A 25,514-nucleotide genomic window follows, 5' to 3' on the forward strand; every position below is an offset into this window, starting at 1 on the left:
TGGTAGGTGAACCAACAGAGGCAGAGTGAGAATCTGGAGAGAGTGAACAACACAAAAGGGGGTGAGGCTAATATAAGGATGATATATCAAGGTCACTCCTGTGGGCAACGGGAACTTGATGTTGCTGGGACTTTCTGAGAAGTGTGCTTGTATCAAAAGTGTCAACCAGAAAGACAATGGAGCTCCATTGTCCCACTGGGTAACAATCGTCCCAAGCGATGTTAACCCAGAAAGCAAGTCCAGGTTTTCAGACAAACCAGAAAGGCTGAGTGGGCTCCTTCCAGCATCCCACATGACAACAGCAGAAAAGTCCTGGGGCAGAAAGCAAGAACTCCACAGTGCAGTTGAAGCTCAGTTAGGTCATATGAGACATAAATTTAGCAAGGAAGTCTATCAAAGACGTCTAACCACAGTCTACCCCTTGAATGACTGGGTTCCACTCATCCCTACATAAGTTACTGCCATTGAAGACCTTCAGGATGGTAGGCAGCAAACTCAATCTTCACAAAAGACTCAAGGTCGGAGGGTATAGCTCAGTGGTAGAGTGTGTGCTTAAAATGCCCAAGGTCCTGGGTTCAATCCCCAGTACCACTTACTAAAAAAAAAAAAAAAAAAAAAAAAAAGACTCAACATGAAATGGTTAGCAAAACAAGCTACAGTCTTTGCTGCTGCAACTGGTCCCAAATCCATAACACATTCATTGTCTATTTCCACCATCCATTCCAAATATCCTCACACTCAGCCAGAACATCAAGGGACTTAAGAGTGTTCCTTGTTAGCGTAACACAAACCTTTATTCCTGAGGAATGTCAGCCCTTGATTGCCTTAGATGTACCGGGTCATGATTGCTGCAATTGCTCATTCATCATTCTCATCAAGCATGGAAACACCAAAGGACACCCCAATGAGCCATGGAGTTTCAGAGTATCCTCTCTGCCACTATATATAGTAACAAGGCTAGGTTCTCTCAATAACCAGGGTCAGTTACATCCCAGTGGAAACCTTCCTCATCTCCTTGTGTAAATGTTTTCTTCATTGGGAACCAGGACCTCCAAACCAAGAATAGTCTAAGAATGCATGGATGGAAAAGACAAATCCCACAAGCGGGTCACTGCGGACGATTGTGAGAGGGACCAGTTCAACTTCCACCTCTTGATTCCATGACCTATGTTTCTAACTACTGGGGACACAGTATCAGGTGCCAGTTGTTTGTTCAGTGCAGATACCGAATCCTGGAGGAGAGCACTCCAACCCCACAGGGTCTGTCCCCAAGCTGTCACCTGAACTGACGTTTTAATAGGTCATTTCATTATTCCATGAGGCCAGTTGATTCTGTTTGATACGGAATACAGTGAGACCAGTGATTTTCATGGTCATGTACACCTGTCACATTCCTGGAACAGGAGAAATGGTTTAAAAAGCCTACCCCTAGGAAAATTAAATGTGGTCAGGTTGAGTATAAGAGAAAGTATGAGTGATCCTAAGAGTATATAATAATCAGATGAAACAGAAACTGGGACCCTAAATGTATGAATGACACGATAGACTCAGTTAAGTCAAACAACAAAAGCACTTCTGGTATTGGAATGAAGTAAGAGAATAAAAAAGAAATGTTAAAAAAGGCTTTTCAGAGCACACCTAACACCCACATCTTGGTTTCTAGCCCTACTTTCCAATAAAAAGAACCAGGGCACTTCAGAGAAATGGCGAAGTTTAGGGTTGCAGCAGAAAATTCACAAGATGATCCGGGAGCATCTTGTAATGTAACACACAAATGTAATGTAACACACAGCAATGGAGCTATGTCAGAAGAGTCCAGAAAGCAACTGTGAGAGCTCCCAACGGCCAAAGAAGAAACTGTGCAAGAAAAATAAAGTAGCATTGGATTGTAACTCAAAGGACAATTAATATTCCTGAGTCCTTGGTGACATAAATAAATGGTTGAACAAAGAAACAAGTGGGACAGAACAGACAAATCTCCCATGCAGAAGAATCCCAAATAACTCATCTAGACACTCTGCCCTCAAGCAGAAAGAGCATAACTCCCCCTTCCTCCCATGAGCCTGCCCATAAGGACTTCCTTCCAAGGAGTAAAGTATGGAAAGTAGGAAAAAGAGGAACTTCATAGTGGAGAAACCTGATAAAGGAGCCTAAGGCAGTACTGATCGCTAAACATATGTGGTGCCCTGGGTGGTATCCTGAAACACAGGCAGACACTGAGGACATCTGAATAAAGGGTGGACTTTAGTTAATAATAATGGACCATGATTGGTTCATTAATGGTAACAAATGCCCCAGACGAGTGTGAGCTGTTAGTAACAGGGGAATCTGGCTGTGGGGTATATGAGAAGTCTCCATACTATACTCAAAAATTTTCTGTAAATCCAAAATTGTTAATAAAATAGTTTCCTTAGTGGGGCGATACAGCTCAGTGGTAGAGAGCGTGCTTAGCATGAGGTCCTGGGTTCATTCCCCAGTACCTCCACTAAAAAATAAAAAAGTTTGTTTACAGAAAATATATTTTTAAGAAGTTTTTCACCAGGGAGGACAGAAATGGGAGGAAAAGCACTTGCATTTGGCAAAGGAGAGTAAGTGAGGACAAAGTCACCTTTGCTGGGTTTCCCCCTAAAAGCAGAGTGTGAGACCAAGACTTACATGATAGCAGTTTATTTGGGAGGTGGTCCTGTGGTGCAGGAGCTAGGCACCGGAGAGAGCGAGGCAGATACGTAGGAAAAGAAAAAGAAATGTCATAGTGATTGCTGAGAGAATTGCTTTGGGCAATGGAGTCTTCATTCCCAACAAGGACTTCCTGAAAATCATAAGCTCTCACCAAAGTATCTACCTGAGACAGAGACCAAGGGAGTATTTCCCTCCGGTCCCCATCTCCTCTTTGTCAAATGTTACCAGGGGTGGGATTAATGTTCTCATGCTTCTAGTTCTGCACGTGCACCAGACTGGTCCAGGGGAGCCCCTGCAGGCATAAAACATGGTGGTGGTAAAGAATCCCCAGGGGAAAAAGGAGAAGGTTGGCAGCGCAGCGGAAGTGAAATCCTGAAAGTTTACAATGGCAGCAGCTGGTTCCTGCAGCAACGACCAGAGAAAAGACGTGGGCCAGGAAGATACAGACAGAGGATTAAAAAAATTCCAATACACCGGCATTAAAGTTCCAGCTAAAATATCTCTCTTGGTCTCCTGGGCTGTTCAGGGTGTTCAGGGAGCTAGGACATTCTGCCAAGCAGTTCATGAGGGACATTTTCAAGCAGGAGGTGATGGTACCTTTTTTCTCTTGGAGATTTGTTGCTGTTCTGAAGACCAGAGGAAAACTCACTCTCCCTTCTTGTTTCAAAGTATCCCATCTTCTTTACTTGCCCCCTGAATTCCTAGTCCCCATGTGGGGATGCCCTTCATGGAACAGAGATAACCAGTAATCAAAGATCCTAATGAAAAACTGAAGGTTTCACCCCAGCTCTGCTTACCACTCTCCTCCCAGGCTCTTTGTGAAAACTCGCCGCTCACAGGCACCTCTCTCCTTCCCTCTTAACTGTTGCACTTCAGCAGTGTGCTTCCTTCAAGAATCCTTCAGGTTTCCCCGTTGCACAATTAATGACCTCTTCAAAATAAAGCCTCAGTCCAGGAATCACAAACATAATTGGTGTACCTTATTACTCGGCTTTTCCAGGCTTCCCAGCTCTGAGAACTTCTGTCTTCACTTAGATCACAGACCTCGGGCACCCTGCGAGATCATATGACTCCTTCCAGTGCCAGGCCTTCAGCCTGCCACAGTAACTGCCTTTTGATATCAACAAGGATGATTTTTGGAGGCTCTCACAAGCTTAACTTGGAAAGTTCACTCTTCTTGTGGTTTCTGTAATCATTATACCAAAAAGACAAGCTGCTCTTTAGTTTTCAGTCCCCACTACCGTGAAAGCCAAGACTTCCCAAGTTTGAGGTATGTCAGTCTGGGGTCACTTAGAAACCCAACTTAACAAGATTGCTTCCCTCACTGTGTGAGCTATTGAGTTCTTTTTAGCTCTGTTCTGCGGCTGACTGATTGGTAGACAGAACTGTTTCAAGGTTATCTCTGAAGGACTGTATATACCCACGTGCAGCATGCTCGCTGGAAGTCACATGCGGCAGAATTATGGTTTAGTTTTTCACCCAAGCAGATATGAAAAATGTACGTACCTCTATGTTCTTTTTTTTTTTTTTTTTTTACTTTGGCATCATATGTTTTATATTTTCCACATTGCTATTAATTATGTACCCTGATCTTTTTCGGATTTTTTTCTTTAGCTGTTTGCACCTTAAATGCTGGTGTTTTGCAGAGTCATAATTCCTGTTCTGTTTTCTTTCTCCCTTGACTTACCCCCTTTCTCCCTGTATGTGCCCAGATACTTCCATGACTTTAAGTCCCACAATATCTGATGACTCGAAATCATGATCTCCCACCAGACCTCTCTCCTGAGCTATACAGTGGTACCCACCTTCCTAGCTGGATGCTGTATACTCACTGTGCCTCACTCACGTGAAGCCCAGTTTACGATGGACAGATCACCTTTACACGCTGAGCCAACACTCTGTACACCAGCCTCGAACACCTCTCCCACCACTGCTGTCACCATCACATCTGTCGGCGTCCCCTGCTCCTCTTATGGTAGTGGGCACACTCGTATTCACCAGTATCTGGTTCTCCTGTGGGTCCATGTACGTGGAAGGTCACAGGTCCCCACCCATAAGTGACAAGTATGGCCATGCTATGGAAATGGGAGCAGATTAACGTGTGTCTGTCCCTTCTATGAAAACAGATTCAAGAGCCAGTGTGTGATTCTCCATGTTCTGTAGATGCAGGGTTATGTGGAAATGGTGGCATCATAGTAAACTCACTCAGTCTGGGTTTAAGTGACTAACGTGCACAAATCCCCCTGCCAAACTGCCTAGGCAAGAAACAGGCATTTGCTCTTTGAAGCCTCTGTGACTTGGAGGGTTTTGTTAGCACATTACAACCCACCTTTCCCGATTGATGCACCTTTTCTGGTTAATGGGACCCACTTAGCTAAGCAATCAAGCATCGTTAACTCTTTCCCTTCCTTGATTTTTCTATATCCCAATTGTTGATAAGCCCAAATAGTTCTCCTCTTAAACAGCCCTTAAATCAGTTTTCTCCTTTTTATTCTATCTGCTACTATCCCTTTACTCACATGTTTACAGAACTTCCTAAATGGGTTTACTGTGTCCCCCAGTTCCCTCCTACACGGATATAATATGTGTCTGCTGGGGTATTTCAAAATAAAAATCTGATTTGCCTACCCATATTTTTTTAATTCCTGGAAAATCTTTGTTTAGGCTTCCTTTGACTATAGTAATCCATTTTAAGGAGTAAGTTTTGGAGAATATCAGCTTCATTTTGTGAACAGCCATGGCGATCTTAGACGCATCTGAAAGCTTATGCAAAAGACAAGAAACCCAATCCAAGAAGCAGAGCAGCTCCTCCCAGACCAACACTCCGTGAGATAGACCTGCTCACTCCGGGTATCACTTCCATCAAGAGGTGGGGAGGACAAGCCAAAGGGAACACAGGGCAAGAAGATGACAGAACAGAAACCCTTCCCAGATCTTTCAGTATCTAGAATTTACAACAATCTTTCCCAGAGTAAGTCTAAAAACCAGTCCCTAGGTCCAACCCTGAAGCTCACTCTGTTTTCCTCATCATTCTTCTGTCTCTGTAGTTAACCACTCACTGTGAAAGCAACAAGCCAGTGCTATTAACCCTGATTTTTTAAAAGTCTTTAAAAAAAAAAAAATGAGACAGAGAATGACCATTTAACTAGACCAATTCTGCACATCTATAGCCCGGCAAGATTGCTGCCCAGGGATTCTGGTTAGCGGCTCATTTCTCCTCCCACGGGGACGGACTCTTGCTGCTCACCATTCATTTTTGGTGTAGACCTGTGAGTTTAGAGAAAAGCACTGCCCAAAAATAATCTTACTAAGCATAATTTTTATTAGTTCTTTTATCCCGATGAGAGCTTCCCTAGGGAAACCAGGCTACATTTCTAAGGCAGTAATGTGGAATATGCAAAAACAGAACACGTGGAGGGGCTGCACCCTCCCCTATCTGCACGGCGCCCCGGGGCCTCCCCTGGAGCTGTGTTTAGGCTCACATTTACCTCCAGGGGAAACGTCTAATGTTTGGTGCCCTGTGGGATCCACCCACTATTACTCTCACCTCAGACAGAAATAGCCAAGTGACAGGCAAAAGAAAGGAAACTAGTGCTGATGCAGTCTCTGTGTAAACCACAAACTGCTGAGATTGTATTTCTCTAAGAAAAACTCTGATAATAATAAAGTAATATTAATAATTAGTTTATTGTTGTTTTAAGGTAAATTCTCCCAAAGTCGAAATGCGCTTAGGCACCTAAAGATGGCTTTTCCGTCCCTTTAATCTAATGATTGAGTAAGTTTTCCAAAGTTGGCAGCCATTGGAATCATATAGATACTTTTTTTTTCCCAAATGAGTATTTTTGAAGGCACAGATCTTAAAGATAGGGGTCCCCCACTGAAAATTTCCCTAAGGAGGAAGGGTTTTTTTCTTCCCTAGCTCCCCTCCCTCAACACCTCAACACTTCCCAACCTGTCCTCCCACAGGAACCCCCCAAACACCTGTTTTGGGGGGAGAGAGAGAATTTAAAAGATTAAATCTACCAGGAAAAAACAAATGCTCTGGGAAGGGCCCTTCAGATGTGACTGGTTCCTCTGGGACACGCAGAGCTAATGGAGGTCACACCTGGATTGCTGCTGCAATCCCAGGAGATGCTCCGGCCCATCTCCCAGACTCGGGTGCATGGAATCAAAGAGCTCTGGCCAGGGGAGCACAAGCCTCCACAGCCCTGAGCACCACCAGTGACACCCTGTGCTTTAGAAGCCTTTGTCACTGGCTTGTATGACAGACTACCGTCTGAGTGATGAATTGGGGACAAGCTTCTATTACTGGTAGGAGAAGGAAATTAACACTCATGTGCCTGTGACGTGCCTCCCTCTAGTCTGCCTTGCCTTTGAGCACTTGGAAAGTGACCACAGCAGCACTGAGGGAGACCTCCCCGTGCTACAGGAAACACTGCACACGCGTCCGGCACATGGGGTCCCCCAGCCGCCCCTCAGAGCTCTCTTCTGATCACCAAGTGCCATCTTACGTGCAGTGTCGGCAAGGGTTGTTGCCTCTAGTTGCCACTTTGGTCTCATTCCTTTTCTCATGTGTATCTTTGGATGGAACACTAAGGCGGAACAGTGGAAGCTGGCAGCCCACAAGAGATAGAGCCATTTGGAAAATCTGGGCATGAGGAATTTGGAGATAATTACAGAGGAGACGGAGTAGAGGTAAGAGATGAGATGGAGACCTGAGTGATGACAGGTAACTTGGGCAACCCACAGGAGATAAACCCAAGGGCTGCACACCATCCTGCTGCAACATGGGCAGCCCCAGCCTCTCCTCTGCTCGTCCCCCTCCTCCTCTTGTTTACTGCATTGGGCCCCCCTGGCTTTCTCTCGATTTCTTCAATATATACCAAGTCAGTCTCACCTCGGTGTCTCTGCACGTCTGGTTCTCTGTGCTTGAAATGCCCTTGTCCCCACACCTGTGTCATCTCATTTCCACTCATCTTTCGGGTCTCAGATTAAAAGCCACTTCCTCCAAGAGGCCTTCCCTGAACCCCTAATCAAAACAAAACCCCCCAAGGGCCCTGTGCGTTTTCACACTCATCACAGCTTAAATGATGTGTGTATCCTCCACCCACAGCCACGCCATCGCACATGTGACGTCCGCCTCCTCACCACCCTACTAGCTGCATGAGGGGAAGGGGATCTGTCTGCTTTGCTAACGACCAGGGCGCTGTAAAAGCACAGTGCTGGGCACGTGTTAGGGGGAGTCGGGGTCGCTGCTTCAGGAAGGAGGATAAACACTCAAAGGAGGAACTAACAACCCAGAAAAGCGTCAAAGGGGGCGCTCCTGGCCAGGAAGAGTCGGCAGGCACGGCTTACTTAGGATGGTCGCTGTAAGAATACCCCAAGTTATGGGTTTACCCCTTCACTCTTCTCCACTAGGTTAGCGCCTCTGTGTCCTGAGGGCCCCAGGAGGAGGGGGCAGCATGGAGGGCGGGTGCAGGAGAGGGAACTGGCAGGCTCATTGACTCAGCTCTTGAGATGCTTGTTGTGTTCATGCTAAGGAGTTATTTTTAGGAACAAAACCCTGCATTTTTGTCACATCTTAGGCTTCCTGACAGGCTTTTCTATGCCCTTTTCTGGCACGCTCACACCTGAGACACATTCCTGTTCTGGCTGTAGCTGGATTTTCTTTTTTTCAATGTTTCAGCAATAGGTTTTATAGACTCATTCAAGGTTCACATCCATTCAGCACCACAATGTTGTCTGCATGTTAGCTGGACTGACTCAGAATTAGTCATTTCTGTTCTATCAATACTCAAGTTTTTCAAAACTGTGAAATATCAGAAAATGATTTAATTAAAATAAGTAAAAGGCAGGCACATGTGTACCTTATTTCATAAACATAAAACCTGGTTTTGGTTCTTGTAGATTTCCCAATCTGCTAAATCTTAGTCTCAATCATAGACTATGCATTGCATTTTCAACGAGATTGACATTTGATATTTACAACCATTCTATGTATTACGCAGGGCCAGTGCTACTATGCCTCTTTCAGATCAGCATATACTGAACTCAGGATATTTAAAATGTCAGTGGTCACACAGCTAGTCAACAGAACTGAGGAAATACAACTTAGTCCTTCCGATTCTGAACTCAGTGCCTTTTAGACAGCAGTATGTAATCACTGGTGCTAGAATTAAATGATTTCCTTTATCAACGCTCTCCTACGCATTTCTTCACGCACCATGTACGTCTTAGGCTTTGGCAATATGGCTGGGTGTGCACGGGTGGGAAGAGGCTGTGAGGAGTGAAGGAAGAAATAGCAATAAAAAGGTAAAAGAAGTGGCGATCGTTCTGTAATGTGTAGGAACATGGAATCACCCCACGGTGCACTTGGACCAAACGTCGCGTTGTAGGTCAACTATACTTCAGTAAATTAATAATAAATTTTTTTTTTAAATTTTAAAAGGTAAGAGAAGTGAATGGAAGGATGGTGGTTCAGAGACTTAGAATTGGAGAGGAGAATTTAGAGCTCCCAATAGAAAAAGAGTATGATTGCTGTTCCCCTCAAGTACAGGCAGTACACACGCTAGTTCCAGCAGTATGAGTATTTTACAGGTAGTGGCTTCTTGATATCTTCAGAACTGTTGAAGCTAGAATGTTCCGATGAGCCAAGAATAGCGTACAGCATTTCTGGATCCCGGTTCTTACTCTGTCACTAGACATGTGTCTTCCCCTTCTAAGATTTTCTATTTCTAACAGAAAGGAAAAATCCTTTTTTTTCCCTCCTCAGGTAATGTAGACATTAACAAAATGTTTTGAGCAAAGCTAGCAAGTCTTTAACATCACTATTGTATCAGTGACTTACTACTAAGCCCAACAGCCATGAAACCATCAAATTATTCAACCTGTCTTGTGTTCATCTCAAGAGAACTTATCACAAAGTCTGTGCCCTTGAAGAGCTTTTCTGTTGAAGTGGGTTGTGCCAATTATCTACTTTTGTCTTTCGAGGCAACTGCTCAGTGAGAGAAAGGGAATGGTGGTGGGAAAAGGTTCCATTTGTCTGTTTTACTGTTTTTGAATTATGAAAACGATAGTTGCCACTGAAAAGGTGTGAGAGGGACACACTGGGGAGAAAATAAAACAAATAAAAAACTAACATCAGACTGTACGAAACTGCGGCCATCTTAGTTCATACGCTTCTCAAGAACACTCAGGAGGAGGACTGGTCAAGCGTTAGCGAAGTTCAGAGGTCACCATCACCTTTCCTCTTGGGAAACGCTTTAGAAATAGTCCTGAGGGTGGGTCACAAAGGTTTGTAAGCAAGGATTTACAGATAGGAAGGGTACCGTCTGCTGTTTCTGATCTTTCTGATTTGGGATGAAGGACAAGCCAGAAGGTCCCTCTGGGGAGGTGATCGGACACATCCCTGGAAGTAACCACCCTGGACACACAACTTCTTTTGATAAGCTTTACTTTATGGTATCTGTTGTCCTGTATTGGCCACAGATTTGGTGATGCTATTAAAGAAACTTGTCAACCCTAGTGTGTGACTCTAAGCAAAATAAGGACCACTTGGGATTTATTAATGCTGATTTCACACTGGGCGAGCGAGCCAGCAGGAGGTGTCAACCTGCGTTTGTCTCTGTTCTATGACTGGATAAATGTATGTTACTTCCTATTTACAGAAAATGGCACTTGGCCTGCTCGTGTGCTGCTAAAATGGATAAGGATGAGTGGTGCAGACAGCTCTGTCAACGGCACTGGGAGCCGTCTAAATGGTTTCTACAAATGCCCACCTACACTGGACAAGGTCAAAAGCATCAAGGAGGTGCCATCTCATTAGGACTGAAATGCACCTGGCTCCAAGCCCCACACAACAGTCCCTGATGCTAAAATTAGTCCTAGAGACGCCTGAATACTTCCTCTTTCCATCTCACATTTGGTCCCATTAAGCCCAGAGGACAGTTAATAAAGGAAGAAAAATTAGTCTAACTGAATTAATTGAGCTCAAGTAGAAGGGAGGATGAACACTGCCATTCATTCCATTTCCGAAAGAACAATGGGGCTTTTTTTTGCCCGTAATGCTGAGTGCCTGTACTCTTGTTTAATTCTTTCTTAGCCTTCTGGTGCCCTGCCCGCCCCACCACCAGAGGAGGAAGTGCAGAAGTAGGTTTCTGCTTCCGTTCCTTCAAGAGAAAAGGGTGCTATGTAGACCTAGCAAATGAAGACAAGCGCGCGCGCACACACACACACGCGCACACACACACACACACACACCCGTCACGTGAACAGAACCAGCATGGCTAATGGTTCATGAAATGCTATCAATGAAACCTGCATGGTGATTTTCTCCGTAGTGATCGGTTACCAGGCAGTTTTGAGTTAATGTTTATGAGCCCCTCCCCATGCCCCTGCCGCAAAATAGCATTCTCTGAACATACCTTTATCAGGAGAACAAGTTTACCCTCAAGCTTACTTAGGATAAGAAAAAAACCAAAGTTTAGGACTGGAAGAGAATTAGAGACCATTTAGTTCAACTCTTTTTCTGAAAAACCCAGGACCAGTGAGGTTCAGAGACTTGTCCAGGCGACCTGCCAATTCTTGACCGAGCACTGGTCAGATTCTAGGTCTTCTGAAAGTTGTAACGTTGCTCTTTTTACTGGACTTCACTGGCTGTATTCGTTGGAGCTCCTCATCGTTCCCCTTGAATACAAAAATACTTCTATAACCCTAGTGTCCATAGTGGGCATAAGAATTATCTAAGGTCATTAATAAAAACTCAGATTCTAGAGATTTGCCCCCCAGATATTCTGATGGAGTAGGTGATACCCCCCTAAAAAAACTAGTTTAAAAATCTATTTTTAATAAGCCCATGGACGATTCTAATGCAGTCTGACCATGAAACCCATGTTGAGAAACACAATTCTACATGACTGATTACAACACTGATCAGTGGATTGAGAAACAACAAGATTCTTTTTCTATTTTATGAAAGGCAGTTAAATAACTTCTCCCTGCATTGACCTCACTACCTGAATAGAAGCATTTTTTTATCTTCTCAATGAAACTATAATTAGAAAGATTTCAAAGGACTTATAGTCCTATCTTGTCTGCTTCTTTCCAGATTCTATGCCATCAACTCATGCCTATTTTTTTAAAGTCATCTTCTGGTGCTAAAATGAGATTTCAATCTTTATAATCAAATCAAGCTTCCTAAGACACGTATATCTCCTATGACACTTAATACTCTTAACTTTGTGATGGGGCAGCAACAGCACAGATATGTGGCTGCTCAGAGAGGGAAGAATGCTCTCAGTCAGGGGAAGACTGCAAGGTGCATCGCAGACACACTGAGCTGAGAACACATCAGGAAGGGCAAAGGGGAAGTCACGTTTATTGACCATGTATAATGGATCAGGTAGTATTTTATTTACATAGTAGAAAAAGGGAAACAAAGATGGTAGCACCATTCCTCTGGGAAGAAAGAACAGATCTTTGTTTAGCTCCACTGTGTAATGATGAACAATTTAGACAGTGTGAAAATGGTCCACTTGTGCACACGCAAGATAAGCTAGGAGTGAGCTGTCAAGGAAAACTGTGAATGACTTTGAAATAGGAAAAAAAAAAAATCAGGGAGAGGAGACCTGTCTGGCATACTCTTCCAGGTTATCTCCTCCTTTCATTATCTTTGAGGGTTTTTTTTAAACTCTGTAATTTGCAGAATATTGACAGTGATGCAAATAATCCTTGCCCATAGACATGTAAATTCTATGGAGAAGACAGTTTCTTACTGCGCAGTGAATGTTGACCAATTTCACCATTATATACGTGTGATTCTTTGAATTTTCCTTTGAACCAGCTGTACCATGCCTTCCGTGTTACTTGTCTTCCATTAAATCATGAGATAAATAAACCATTTGTTATGTTTTTTAACTTATTAAAATTGTGATTTTTTGCCATTAAATATACATATATTCTTTCACAAAACCAAGGAAAGAAAACTGATCTGCATAGGAAAGTAAGAATTTTTAGTGTCTCCAGGTAGATGGCAGGGGGGAGGAGAGGGAGAAAGAGATGGTAGGTGTCAGAGTTAGTAAATCATGACAAGAAGATAAAGCTTTACATGAAGAGACCAGCAAACTGTCCCCATGGCAGGGATAACCTAGAGACTTAGAGAGTCTGGAAGAGCTAATACTTTTGATTGGCTGTGCTTTTTTTTTCCCCTCTCCCACTCATTACTCCCAATCCTTTAATACATTCTCCTGCTCACACAGCATGTGTACTGGTCAGGGCCATTTAACAAGAAACAGGGCAGGCAGAGAAGGCAGAGCTGAGGTTGGCAATGCAGCAGAACCAGAGGTTAAAGCCAGAAGAGCCCAGGCAAGACAAGAAAATTCTCCAAAACCTGCAAGATACCTGGAGGGATGCTGGGCTAGCCAACATATGATGGATGGGTGATCCAGTAACATTTATTTGTGTTATTTTTTAAATTAATAAGCTTTGTTTTTTAAAAGCAGTCTTTGGCTCACAGCAAAATTAAGCAGAGAGCACAGGGTCCCCATGCACCTCTGTCTCCCGCACACACAACCTCCCTCACTATGGACACCCTGCACCACACTGGTATATTTGTTACAACTGATGAACCTACAATGCACATCGTTATCACCCAAGGTCCATAGTTTACCTTAAGGTTCAGTCTTGCTCTTGTACATTCTACAGGTTTTGACAAGTGTATGATGACACATTTTCACCACTGCAGTATTTAATGATGAATTTTAAAGGACGAGTTAATACCAACTAAATGACTTAGCCGTATCCCATTGCCTGACATCCAGGTACCACAGTCCACATCTTCCTTTAAGCAACCAGACAAGGTAGGTCTTATCAGCTCTACTTCATACAAGAGGAAGCTGAGGCTCAGGGAGGTCAACTGACTTGCTCAAGCTCCACAGCTAGTAAGTGATGGAGCTGTTTACATTGGTCTGACTCCAGCATCCCCACTCTTGCCATTATTTTGTGCCACCTCCTAAAGTATCTGAAGTGCTTGTGGAAATGGTACCAGGGGAACTACTTTGTTTTGCTTTACTGAGGTACTAAGCAAGTGAAGCTCCAGCCAAAACACCCAGCAACATCCAGAGGACCAGAGAGAAAGTGCACCTAACAAGTGGGTGAGTCCTCAGTCAGCAGACTTCAGTCTACAGTGTCGCCAAGGGAAGGGATATGGGCACATTTTAAGCACTTTTTGGAGCCTTTCAAGGAAAAGAAATGGGTTTATAATTGCAGTGCTCAGGCTCTGAGCTCCTTACATGCAAAGGATTAAGTCCTCACACCTTTCAGGATGAATGACAATTTACCAGTAAAGAGAGACATATTAGACTTGTCATAGGCAGATTTTGTAATAATCAGGGTTGCATTTGCAAGAGAATCAAGGTTCCACATTGTCAGTTTCAGCTTTTCTAGTTAAATTAACTTCTCCGCCAATACATCCTTCTGGGAGGAAGTGAAGGAAGGGTGGGGGAAAGGATATATTCAGATGAAAGAAACATGCTACTAAATTGATCTGGCTTTATTTGTTATAAGTTAGAATAAAAACACAGATCAAAACACATCTGCATGTATCTGAGAATCCAAGCTCTTCTCTGTTTCTCTTGTAAATCGCTGCCACTGCTCTCTCTCTCCCTCTCTCACACAATGTCACCCTCCTCTGGTCCAGAAGGATTCTCACTCATTCCCTTTCTGCTTTTTCATCCTTTCCCTTCCAGAGGATCTGTCCAAACAGCAGCGGCCACCTCCTCAAGGAAATCTGCCCTAACCACCTCGCTTAACCTAGACCCGCATTTTTCCCCACAGCTCCTTCTCTTCCATCGCTCGTTGACTCTTCCTTACTTATCTTTATTTTTCTTATCACAGACTAAACTTATATTACATCTGGCTGTGTCTTTTAATGGTCTGTCCCCTGCCCACCCAGCCACAGACACATAAGCACCATGAGGGGCATCTTCTGAGCTGTTCATTGCTATCTGCCCACCATCCAGCACGGCTGCTCGGGCACAGGTAGTGCTCCCTGAGTACTTGTTGAGACAATGAATGACTACAGTACAAAAGGACAGAGCCTGGGGAGGCAGGGGCCACGGGTAGAGCTGTCTCTGGGTTTTCCGTTTCCCCAATGCAGTCATCTCCCTGGACAAAGCAGCCAGTCTCAAGTCTGCCGTAATCACCTGCCCCTAGAAGGACCTGTGAGGTCGTGCGTTTGTGATGTCTCATTACACCAACTGAGGTTTGACAAGACTGTTTTTTACCCTTTGACAGACCCACAAGCTACTTTACCCCTGACCAGTTAAGTTTGCTTAGAAACCCCTGGCAAACAAAGAAAACACAAGGGTGCCTCCAAAGCCTGTGAGAAATGGATGGGTTTACAAGCAAGGGAAAGCTTTCTTAGTTACAAGTTTTGTAGACTGGAATTCAGAATTACAAAACAGAATTCAGACTACTCAGAACTGTTCTGGCCACAGTCTGTCTTGTCTAAGTTATATCTGTGTTTCCAGTCCTCCGAGATTCAGAGGACGTGCTCTCCCTCCCCAAACCTGTTTCCAGCCTTCAGTCAGCACGTAGCACCCTGATGAGTCCTGCTTCAGCTCTGGGCAGTGTTGTTGCACTTCTGTGGGTTATTGCTGTGGACTCACAGATGTACGGTGTCTCAGCACCTTAGAAAGGGGGGTTGAGATGGGGTCTCTTTAGAGACATTGGTGAAACTACCTTGATCCTTCCAGTAGGGTTCTCTTGGCCAAAGCATCCATCATATTACCATATTACCTTCCTTAACCCATTTCTCTCAGTCCTGTGTCCAGTGCATGCAAGCAGGTGAGGGAAGCAGGGTTACAAACAATGGAGAGTTCATGAACTCTACCATCACAGCTCAGAAATTAAACCATGACTTTGGAAGTTTCTAGATGTGTAATCTTGAGAAAATTAAATTATCCAAGCTTTAGGAAATTAATCTCCCATGTTGAAGAAGTGACAATTATATTACAGGATTACAAAAACACATTGATACATACAATAAATTGCACATAGTAGTAACTGAAAAACAAATTTTTTACAACGTCTTTTCCCCGGTGGCTGAAGTTGAATGTGCCCATTTATGAAACTCACCCCCACCCTCAAAACAGCTTTGAAGTGAGCATCTTGGCTTCCTCTCCCCACACGCTCTCTCTGGGGTAAGTACCATCTTTCCTGAAGCTAGTGGCTATTCAGAAGCCAAAAAGCTATTCAGAAAAGTCAAAAAGATGGTATTTACAAGGTACTTGTCACACGATATGAATTTTTTGGATATTCTCTTGGCTGACCCCAATTTCAGAAGCTAACTTCCAGGAAAGCTGTAATCTACAGGACTCCTATAAACTAATGGAAAAAATTTCCTATTCCTAAACTTCAAAAACTAAAATCTACAAGTCAGACTGCAAACAACTTTCAAGAACTATAACTTTTGCTACAAAATCATGTAGGTCCATTTAAACTCTATCAGAAAAGATTTTAAACAATTATAATAATTATACTTTAAGCATTATAGCATACTGACTAAAATAATACTCCCAGTGTTTCTAAAATAATGTGATAATAATGCCATACGTGTGACATACAAGATAATCTTCATAATGAGAGCTGCAAGAATAGCTTTCTTTTAATTTTGGAGAGGAAAAACATTTCTTAATTGGGATGCACACTGTTTCTACTTATAAATTTCTTGAGAGGTTGTAGAAAGGAAAACATCAAGATTTCAAAAAGGCTTTCAAGACAGAGCATGAAACACTGTGTTTGGCAAAGTCGGTCCTCAACTAAATACTGAAGGAATGATAAGAGTCAGCAAAAATTTTAGGGCATGACTGCTGAGCTATGGAAATGCCTGTGGCATCCTATACCAGGGCCTGATTCCAGTCTGAATAGAGAGTAAAACCAGCATCACCTGGACCCACAGGACTCTCATTCTCCTACCCTGCATGCTGCCGCATGTTCATTAAGGCTCCTCAGGGGCTGACAATCTCTAACTCCATGAAATTTCCAAAGGAACTTTCAGAATATTGGTAAATATGAATTATTTCTTTTCTCCTCCTTGGACAGAAGGCATATTATGGCGGCAGGCTCCACCTTTCCCCATTAAATGTGGTGGAGATTAACTTTTTTTTTAACATAGATGCTATACACTCATAGGGAAGTGAATGTTCCTGTTTCTCCCTCAAGTTTCCTATAGATAAAATGGAAATATCTTAAAAATCACTCAATGAGCTTTTTAAATGCTCCCTTCCATATCACAAATTCTAATCTCTCTCGTCCTCCAAAACGAGTTTTCTGTTTCTAAAACTCTGCTGTTGTAAAGTTGAACTCGTCATCATCCCCTTCCTGTAAACTGCATCTCTGCTGAATTCTCTGCCTTGTTTAATAACACCTTTATATCCTAAACACATGTGCAAATCTGGCAGAGATCTTCAACAGCTTTCTCTTCTTCATCCATTGCATACAGGGAACTCAACAAGCCCTGATGATTCTATTCTCTGTAACACTTCTGCTCTGGACTGTACTCTTGGGGGTTTTCTGTTTGCTTGTTTGTTTATTTTTGTTTCAGCTTAGGCTACTTCAGTAGCTTCCTAATTAGTCTCACAAACTCTCCATAATTGCCTGTCTTGCCCATCGTATTGTAACTGAGCAGGACCCTGTGGGGCTTTCCCAGGACAGACTCCCTATGCCCTCTGCCTGTCTATTGTTTGTAGAAACGCTATAGTCTCCCAGGCCTCCCCTGAGTCACAAAATCCTGTCTCAAGAATTAAATGATTGAAAGGATGTGAACATGTAATGATAAAAATAGCAGTTGGACTAGGAGAACTGGTAAGAATTTAAACAGTAAATCAGCCATTGGCAGTCACAGAATCTTTAGTTCCTCCTTGAAGTACCTAGATAATAGCATCCCATTCACATTTCCTGAGTTGTTTTACAGATGCAAAACCCCCCACCAAACGGAAGAAGTTAACTACTTGAAGACTGTGAGCACACTGCCTCCAGACCTACTGGAGCTTGGATTGAAATTGTTAACCCCTGCGACACCTCCCGGTTAACTCATCATTAACCAATCAGAGAACTGTTCATGAGCTGATCACACACCCTGCAACTCCCCTCTCTCATCTGGCCTTTAAAAATGCTTCTCTGAAACCCATTGGGGAACTTAAGTCTTTTAAGCACAAGCTGCACCTTGCGTGGCCCTTGCAAAAAAAAAAAACACTTATATGCTCCAAACTCTGACATTTTTGTCTGTTTGGCCTCATTGTGTGTCAGGCACACAAACTTGGGTTTGACAGCTATTTCCCATCCTTTATCAACCAACCATATAAATCAAGATAGTTCATTTCCCTCTTCAAAAACTGCACAGCTTCCTCATTGCCTCTAGAATAAAACCCAAGTTCTTATCATGGGTGTTAAAATATCTAATTGCAAATTATCATTCTAGTCTTGGCCCTCTCTACATAATGCTCTGTGCCCTATGCTCTAATCAGTTTCAAAACGGACCCTTAACTTGTGTGTCTTGATATTTTTGCTCCTGCTGCATTCTCAATTCTCAAGTCTTTTTTAAAATCCTTCTTATTCTTCAAGACCCAATTCAGTTACCACTATGCCTTTGGATTAGCTAACCCCATGTCAGAAAAAAACTGCCTCTTCATTTGGATGCCTTTAGCTTATTTGTACATTTACTTAGCACTTACTTCTTTCCCCTCCCATGCTATCTACAAAGGCAACAGAAGAGCTTTCAAGAGGCAGATAATGACATTAGAAAGGCATGGGTTACAACAGCAGCTTCACCCTTTTCTAGCTGGGTGACCTTGGGCAACATATTCCATTTAAACTGTCTCAACCTCTTTTCATCATCTCTAAAATGTGGCTAATGGTAGCTACTCCACATAACTATTCTGAGGATTAGAGAAATCTGTATGCTTATAAACATCTGCTACAGTGTAAAGAAGAGGTGTCAGAAAGAAATACTTTCTCCAGATAATTTTCACTAAATAAACTCCTCTAATATTTTCCTTCTGGAGAAATAAAAAGCAGCAACTTCAAAAATCTGAGACAACAACTCAACGACAACACAATTGTCTGAATTTCGTAGATGCGTTGGGTTAGTTCCGCGGATTGTTTCCTCCGTCATTCACGCGGAAGGACACAGGAAACACACTTCAGGGTGCCCAGGAGGGCGTGAGTTTATCTCCTAGCAGAGACTGGTATAAACCTCACACTAGGTGTTTATATATTTATTTACTCTTCCTCACCCTTGCCCTCTGGATTCTAAACTCCTTCAGGATATGAATATTACCTTACTCATTCCTGGATAAGCTCAGCGCCTAAATGAAGTTTTGAAGTTAATAATGTTGAATTGAGTTGAATTCAATTTAATGGAATTGAAGCTAATCAAATATCTGCTAACTAAATGTGTGCATCAGAAGGAGAAAAATATGCTATTTGAGATTCATTTCCTTCCGGCTCTGTTCTATCTCCTTGACCTCCTGCTCTGCGTGTCTATTAGCACAAGGTGCACCTCACAGCCTCCCTTTGCCTTTTCTTCCACTAGCGTCCATCTGTGCTTCCGCTATATCACATCCTTCCTGAGAGGAGCTGCTTTCCCTAGTGATTTCACTTTGGTATACTCTCCTCCTTCATGATGGACACATTTGTACAACCTGTAGAGCGTTTCATTAGTGAAGATGCGTATCCTAGCAATGGGGTGTGTTTATTACTCATATTTGTCATCAGGCTGGAACTGCAATCGTTTTTCTCATTTGGACTCTTCTGTGCCTCCTCAATTTGTCTTCCGTTTACTCATCTCCCTTCAAAAACAGCCTGACTGCAGTAACAATTGTTTGGATTTGTAACAGATGAGTTGGGCCTTTGATGTCTGTATCATTTCACGAGGAAGGGGAAACATGCACCAGTGCCTCCCAGCCAGTGGACTTCCAATTGTTTCCTCTCCTCTCATCACCAGACAACACCAGGCGCTTCCCAAAATGAGTCCACAGCAGGTTTGCTGAACTATTAAACCATCTCCTGAAAGCAATCATTGAACTCATCCATCTGCTCTGTCAGTATGCATTCCTCTGCCTCCCCCGGTGAAATTAAGAAGATTGAAACGGAGGGTAATTGTAATCCTATTATCAATAACAGCTCTTTCATTACACATTATCGTCAAAGTATTACTTCTGTGATCAGCTTGAAAGTTAGTGGATAGTAGCAGGATTTTTAAAATCATTTTTTCTTAAATCGGTGTCTAAGAACCACCTGAAAAGTCTAACTAGCACACGAAATTCTGATCCTCACCCACCCCAGAATAGAATGGGGCTGGGAATCTGCATCTTAACATATTGTCCAGATGACCCTAAGGTAGGGAGTCTGCATACACTATATATTAACACTGCTAGGAAGTATAAGTATCCACCAGGTGTCAAAACAACTATAAAATTTAGGGGGAAAAAAATCGTAAGACATTGGATAAAATGACTGGATTTTCAGCCAGTTATATGTTAGATTATGAAGACTAGAGTCAGTGTCTGAATTTCAAGACTGTGTAAAGGAGTAGCTGAGACAAATTTTCATTTCTGCATTTTGGTGCTTCAACCACCACCAGTATTAAACAGTGGCTCTGGTATGAGTATCTATTGCTGCATAACAAACTAACCTAAAATGTAGCGGCTTAACATTTGCAGCAACCATGGGTGGACCCAGAGATTATTATACTATGAAAAGTAAGTCAGACAGGGAAGGGCAAATACCATAAGGTATCACTTACACATGAAATCTGAAAAATGATACAAAGGAATTTATCTACAAAACAAAAATAGACTCACAGACATAGAAAACAAATTTACAGTTACCAAAGGGGAAGAGGGGTAGGGATAAATTGAGAATTTGGGATCAGAAGATACACATTACTACTATGTATAAAACAGATAGACAAGAACCTACTGTATAGCACAGGGAACAATATTCAATATTCAATATTCAATATAGTAATAACCTATAATGAGAAAGAATTTGAAATATATATATATTTAAAACTGAATCACTTTGCTGTATACTTGAAACATTATAAATCAATTATATATCAATTTTTTACAAAGGAAGGAAAAAAATTCTAAAAAAACGTAGTTGCTTAAAACAACAACGATTATTTCACAGTTTCTGTGGGTTAGGAATTGAGGAAAGATTACAGTGACACAACATCCTAGTTTTCCTAGGACTCAGGGGGTTCCTGGGACATGGGATTTTCAGTGCTAAAACCAAAAAAGTTCTAGGCAAGCCAGGATGAGCTAATCACCTTGGGCTTAGCTAAGCGGTTCAGGCACAATGTGTCTCAGGTAGATGTAGCCAGATTTCAGTAGGGTCTACTGACTGGGGCTAAACGATCTGCTTCCAAGATGGTGCACTTACATGGCTATGGGACAGATGCCTCCAGCTACTGGCAGAAGACCAGTTTCTCACTTACATGGTCCTCTCCGTGAGTGGGCACATGATTAGCCTCACAATACGGAAGCTAACATAACCCAGACCCAGCAATAGAAGAAAGGGATCAGGGAGGAAGCTGCAAGCCTTTTTATGACCTCGCCTTCAAAGCCACACATCAGTACTTGTGCTTTATTCGATTTGTTAGAGGACAGTCACTAAGTCCAGCCCACAGTAGAGGGAGATTAAGGGAGGAATGTCAAAGAGTCTTTGACATTTAAATTTTAAACTATATTTAAACTATCACAGCTCCCAATGTTTTCTTCAAATTCAGAACCTTCCTAGGAGCTGATTTAGTAGCTACTCCTGCCATCTAACACCGAAAGACCTTCAAGTTAGAATAAAATAAACTCCTCTTGACTTTTCTTTTGGTAGCTGTACTACAGCTGACCTTTCTGGCATTAAAAATTATGTTCTTGTTGCTTTAATAAAAAAGAATAAACTTTAATGCTATTTTACTCAAAGAAAGCTCATATTTCTAAGGTAAATGCCAGTAGGTTTCCTTCATAGCACAGGTTAAGGTGGAAACTTGGCAAGTTTATAATTAATCCAAACAATGTGTTCAATCAAACCAGAAAATTGCTGTCCCAAATTTACTGTGTCTTATTTTTATTTTCATTTTATTTTTTGTCGAATTAGTAGCTAAGTAGAAAATGGATGCCAGACTTTTAACAAATTAGCTATGTGATCATATACAAATAAGATGAAGAAATTTGTCTAAAAGTTCTTTAAGATCATTTCTGTTTGTAATATTGAAAAACTGTCTGAATCACTAGGAAGTTTGCTAGACATTAAGACAGAATGGACTGAGCCTTTTTCCCTTTCACTTGAACCTGGAAGAGTGGAGCATCTGTTGGTGTGCTAGTCAGTTCCATTCATGAGCTGCTATAACAGTCCATTCGCTCCTTTGGGAAAAACAGTATCTAAGGGATAATTCAATGTCTGATGACTGAATAAGTAATGCATCATCAAAACATATGACTCCAGAGACGTAACATTCAAAAAAGCAGACCATCTTTGAAAACAAAAGATCCTGAGAAGTGTGACACATTCACATATACTAGAAATCTTCCAAGTTATCCAAATCCTGGAGGCTAGGAAAAGCATGCAAAGTACCATCTCTTTTGTCCATTACCTATTTTCCATGTGCAATGTTACCAACTGATCTGTCATACGTATCAACTCAATTCATGAATAAACTTCTCTCCGCATGTTCCAAGACAGTCATAATCTTTAACTAACAGTGAAACTAATAGCCTTAAACATAACTTACATTTCTTCTTCCATTCTTATTTTCCTTCTCCTTCATGTTTATAAAATTTAACTAATTTAGTACAGTCTAATACAATTAGTTGGGTTTCTTTTTTCCTTTCAATAATTCCTCTAAAAATGCAGTGACTTCTTTTCTCTAACATAAAAGAGCTTTTAATACATAGAGATATCAACAAATAGTTCCAAATCATATCCTAAGATTATAAAATAAACATTCTGATATTTATAATAGGAAATCACTACATTTTGGCAACTGCACTCATTTCATAAAACGCTTTCCCACATGTTGCTTTATTTAAATCCTTACAACAGATCTGAAGCTGATGAGTCAAGTATGTTTATCCCCATTTTACAAATGAAGAAATCGAGGCTCAAGGAATTTCTGATGTCTACCAGGTCACACCATCTTGAGTTTAGAAACTACGGGTACATACTCTAGACTCACTTGAATATGCAACCTTTCTATATCTTGAGCTCCTTTTCAAAATGCTACGTATACCTACAGTATTTATATCTCATACACAAACACAATTCTTCATAAAAGCAGGGGAACATAAATCCTCTCAACTGCAGATAAAGAACAAATAACTTTGAGAGGGCTGTTACTAAGCAGAGTAACACGAATCAACAGTCAATGACAGAACACGACATATTCTTTTAGCTACTATACAAAAAGGAAGTTCAGAGAAGTCTAATGCAAACATGAACAGTCCAAGCTGCAAAATATTCCTGGACTCTAATCCCCTAATCCTCCCTACTGTGTTACATCCTTGGCAGTGCATGGCGGTCTAACTCTTCTGCCTTAATCACGGCATAACTCAACGTGCTATATCAGTTATCTTCAACATATGCCACACGTACAGGTGCCTCAAGCCCAGGTACATACAACATGATGACATTTACTCATGCAAATTCAAATATGCAAGGTCAGATAAAAATAACATTTTTAACAATAAGCATGTTTAAACCACACCGTTCAAAACACAAGTGAACCACTTCATCTAGTACAGAAGCTAAAGAAACAGAAATTCATTTCAACACTAGAGGGAAACCCTGGCTGTGCATTGGATTTATTAGGACAGTGTAATCTGCATAGACTCATAGAGTGTGTTCTTCAAGGGGAATCTGAGGGATTCTTCTAGGGTAGTTGTAACTACATACATACATAAACCATGACTTTGGAGCCTAACTACAAAGGGAGAGAACAGGTGACAGGGCAAGGGGATGGGCAGAAAGTAGTTAAAGACAGTGTCTGCCCTCCTACTAGCTAAGCTTGCCTCTAAGAAACAAATCTAACCTGGCCCCGTAAGCAACACAGAAGGAACCCGGGTAGCTCAGACGGGTAATGGCGCCCATCGTCCCAGTTGGATGGACTCTCATAAAGAAGGCTCGACCCTGGTGTATCAACACACACACTTGACTTTGTCTTTTGACTCAGAAGCCGATACAGAACTATCGTCAGCTAGCTTTCTCTTTATTGGATAGCGGATAAGAAAGGAGCATATGGAGTTACACAGGAGGACTCCAAAAAAACTGCAAAGATCAAGGAGTCATGTTTTCAAAGAGTTTCCTATAAGATATCTTACACACTCTTCTCTTCTCTGCACCCCACCTCCATCCTATTCCCTTTTGCTTACTTGAAAAGACAATCATTGCATTAAGTGATCAAGTGTTTCTTTTCTTCTGACTCATAGTTCATATGACCATGGCATGCATTTCAATTGGCTTTTCTTCCTGTGTGAAAGGAAAAAAAGAAAAAAGAAAAAGCAGACCTTGGAGAACAGGATTTAGGGGAAAACTTTTCAATGTCAGCATGCAGTTTTTCTCCCCCCACAAGGCCAGGGGGTGGGGGTGGGGGGCAAAACTGCAGTAAAATGATGAATGGGTCCAAGATTCAAATACTCCTTAAATGAGCAGTTTCTATACTAATACCCTCTTTGACATCTTCTGTCAAACTAGATAAACATTCTACATAGAAATATTATTTGTAGTTAGAAACCTTAGTTCCAAGTTCCAGCTACTAGCTGTGATATTTTGAGCCAATCGCAAAAGACTTTCTAAAGCCCTGTTTCCTCATCTATAAAATGAGGAAATATTAACACCTGCCTCGTAAGCTGGCTATGAGGATTAAATGAATTCTGTATATGAAATTGCTTTATAGACTGTAAAATGCTACTTATGAAAGACAATCAAACAGCAGTAAAGACAGGGGATTCCACAGCTGGGCTGCCTGGATGGGAGATATCACTCCACCACTTCCTAGCTGTGTGATTGGGGAATCCTTGACCCCTTAGTGTCTCAATTTCCCTTCTGTAAAATGTAGGCGTCATGATGCTGTAACGGTTCACTCACTGTTTAGACTAGTGCCTGGCACACTGCAAGCACTACTTACATGACAGCTACTGTTGTTATGTAACTGTTTTTGTTGAGTAATAATAGTGACAGCAATGTGAGTAAAGAGAAGAGACAAGTGATAGAAAGGAAATGATGGTGCCACCCAAAGTCAAGTCTCTCTTAAAAAAGGAAATAAACAGTGTGTGTAAATAATCCCACAGACTTGGAATTTAAAAGTAAGGTCCAATTATGTATAAGGACTGCTTTGCAGGAAGGAAGGAATGTTCTCCAGCTAGAGCACAGCCTAGTTGTTTAACACCAATTGTTCAGCATCATTTTCTCTGGAAGTACATCTCAATACCCACTTTGAGAACTGCCTTGTCTCACCACGGGTGGAAGGACCACAGGACTCTCAGGTTGTGCTGATGAGACCAGTGAATGATCGAGTCAATGCACCTCCTGCTACTCAGCACGGGATGGGAGGACAGCCCCATTTTCATGAGCTGGCAATCTCTAAGAAGCACACGATTTAAAAGGGTGAAGACAACATATATGTAAAGGCTCCCAGAGTGTGTGTTTGGCAAATGCTTCGATGTAGATGTTTGTCTTAGGGAGTAAAGAGTTCAACTTTTCCCGCTGCTGAAAATAGGTGATTTCCCCAGCAATTCCTCTCCTGTGCTTTGGGATAACCCTAACCCCAGAGGAAGAAAACG

At 42.1% G+C, this 25,514-nt stretch overlaps 1 non-coding gene across 1 annotated transcript; it reads left to right on the forward strand.

The window, feature by feature from the left end:
* The first annotated feature begins 522 nt into the window (after positions 1–522).
* Positions 523–595, forward strand: TRNAF-AAA. Its single transcript has one exon. It is a non-coding gene; the product is annotated as a tRNA-Phe (tRNA).
* Positions 596–25,514: the final 24,919 nt, after the last annotated feature.

The sequence above is a fragment of the Camelus ferus genome, chromosome 26 (genome assembly GCF_009834535.1).
Source record: "Camelus ferus isolate YT-003-E chromosome 26, BCGSAC_Cfer_1.0, whole genome shotgun sequence".
In the NCBI taxonomy this organism is placed as follows: Eukaryota; Metazoa; Chordata; class Mammalia; order Artiodactyla; family Camelidae; genus Camelus; species Camelus ferus.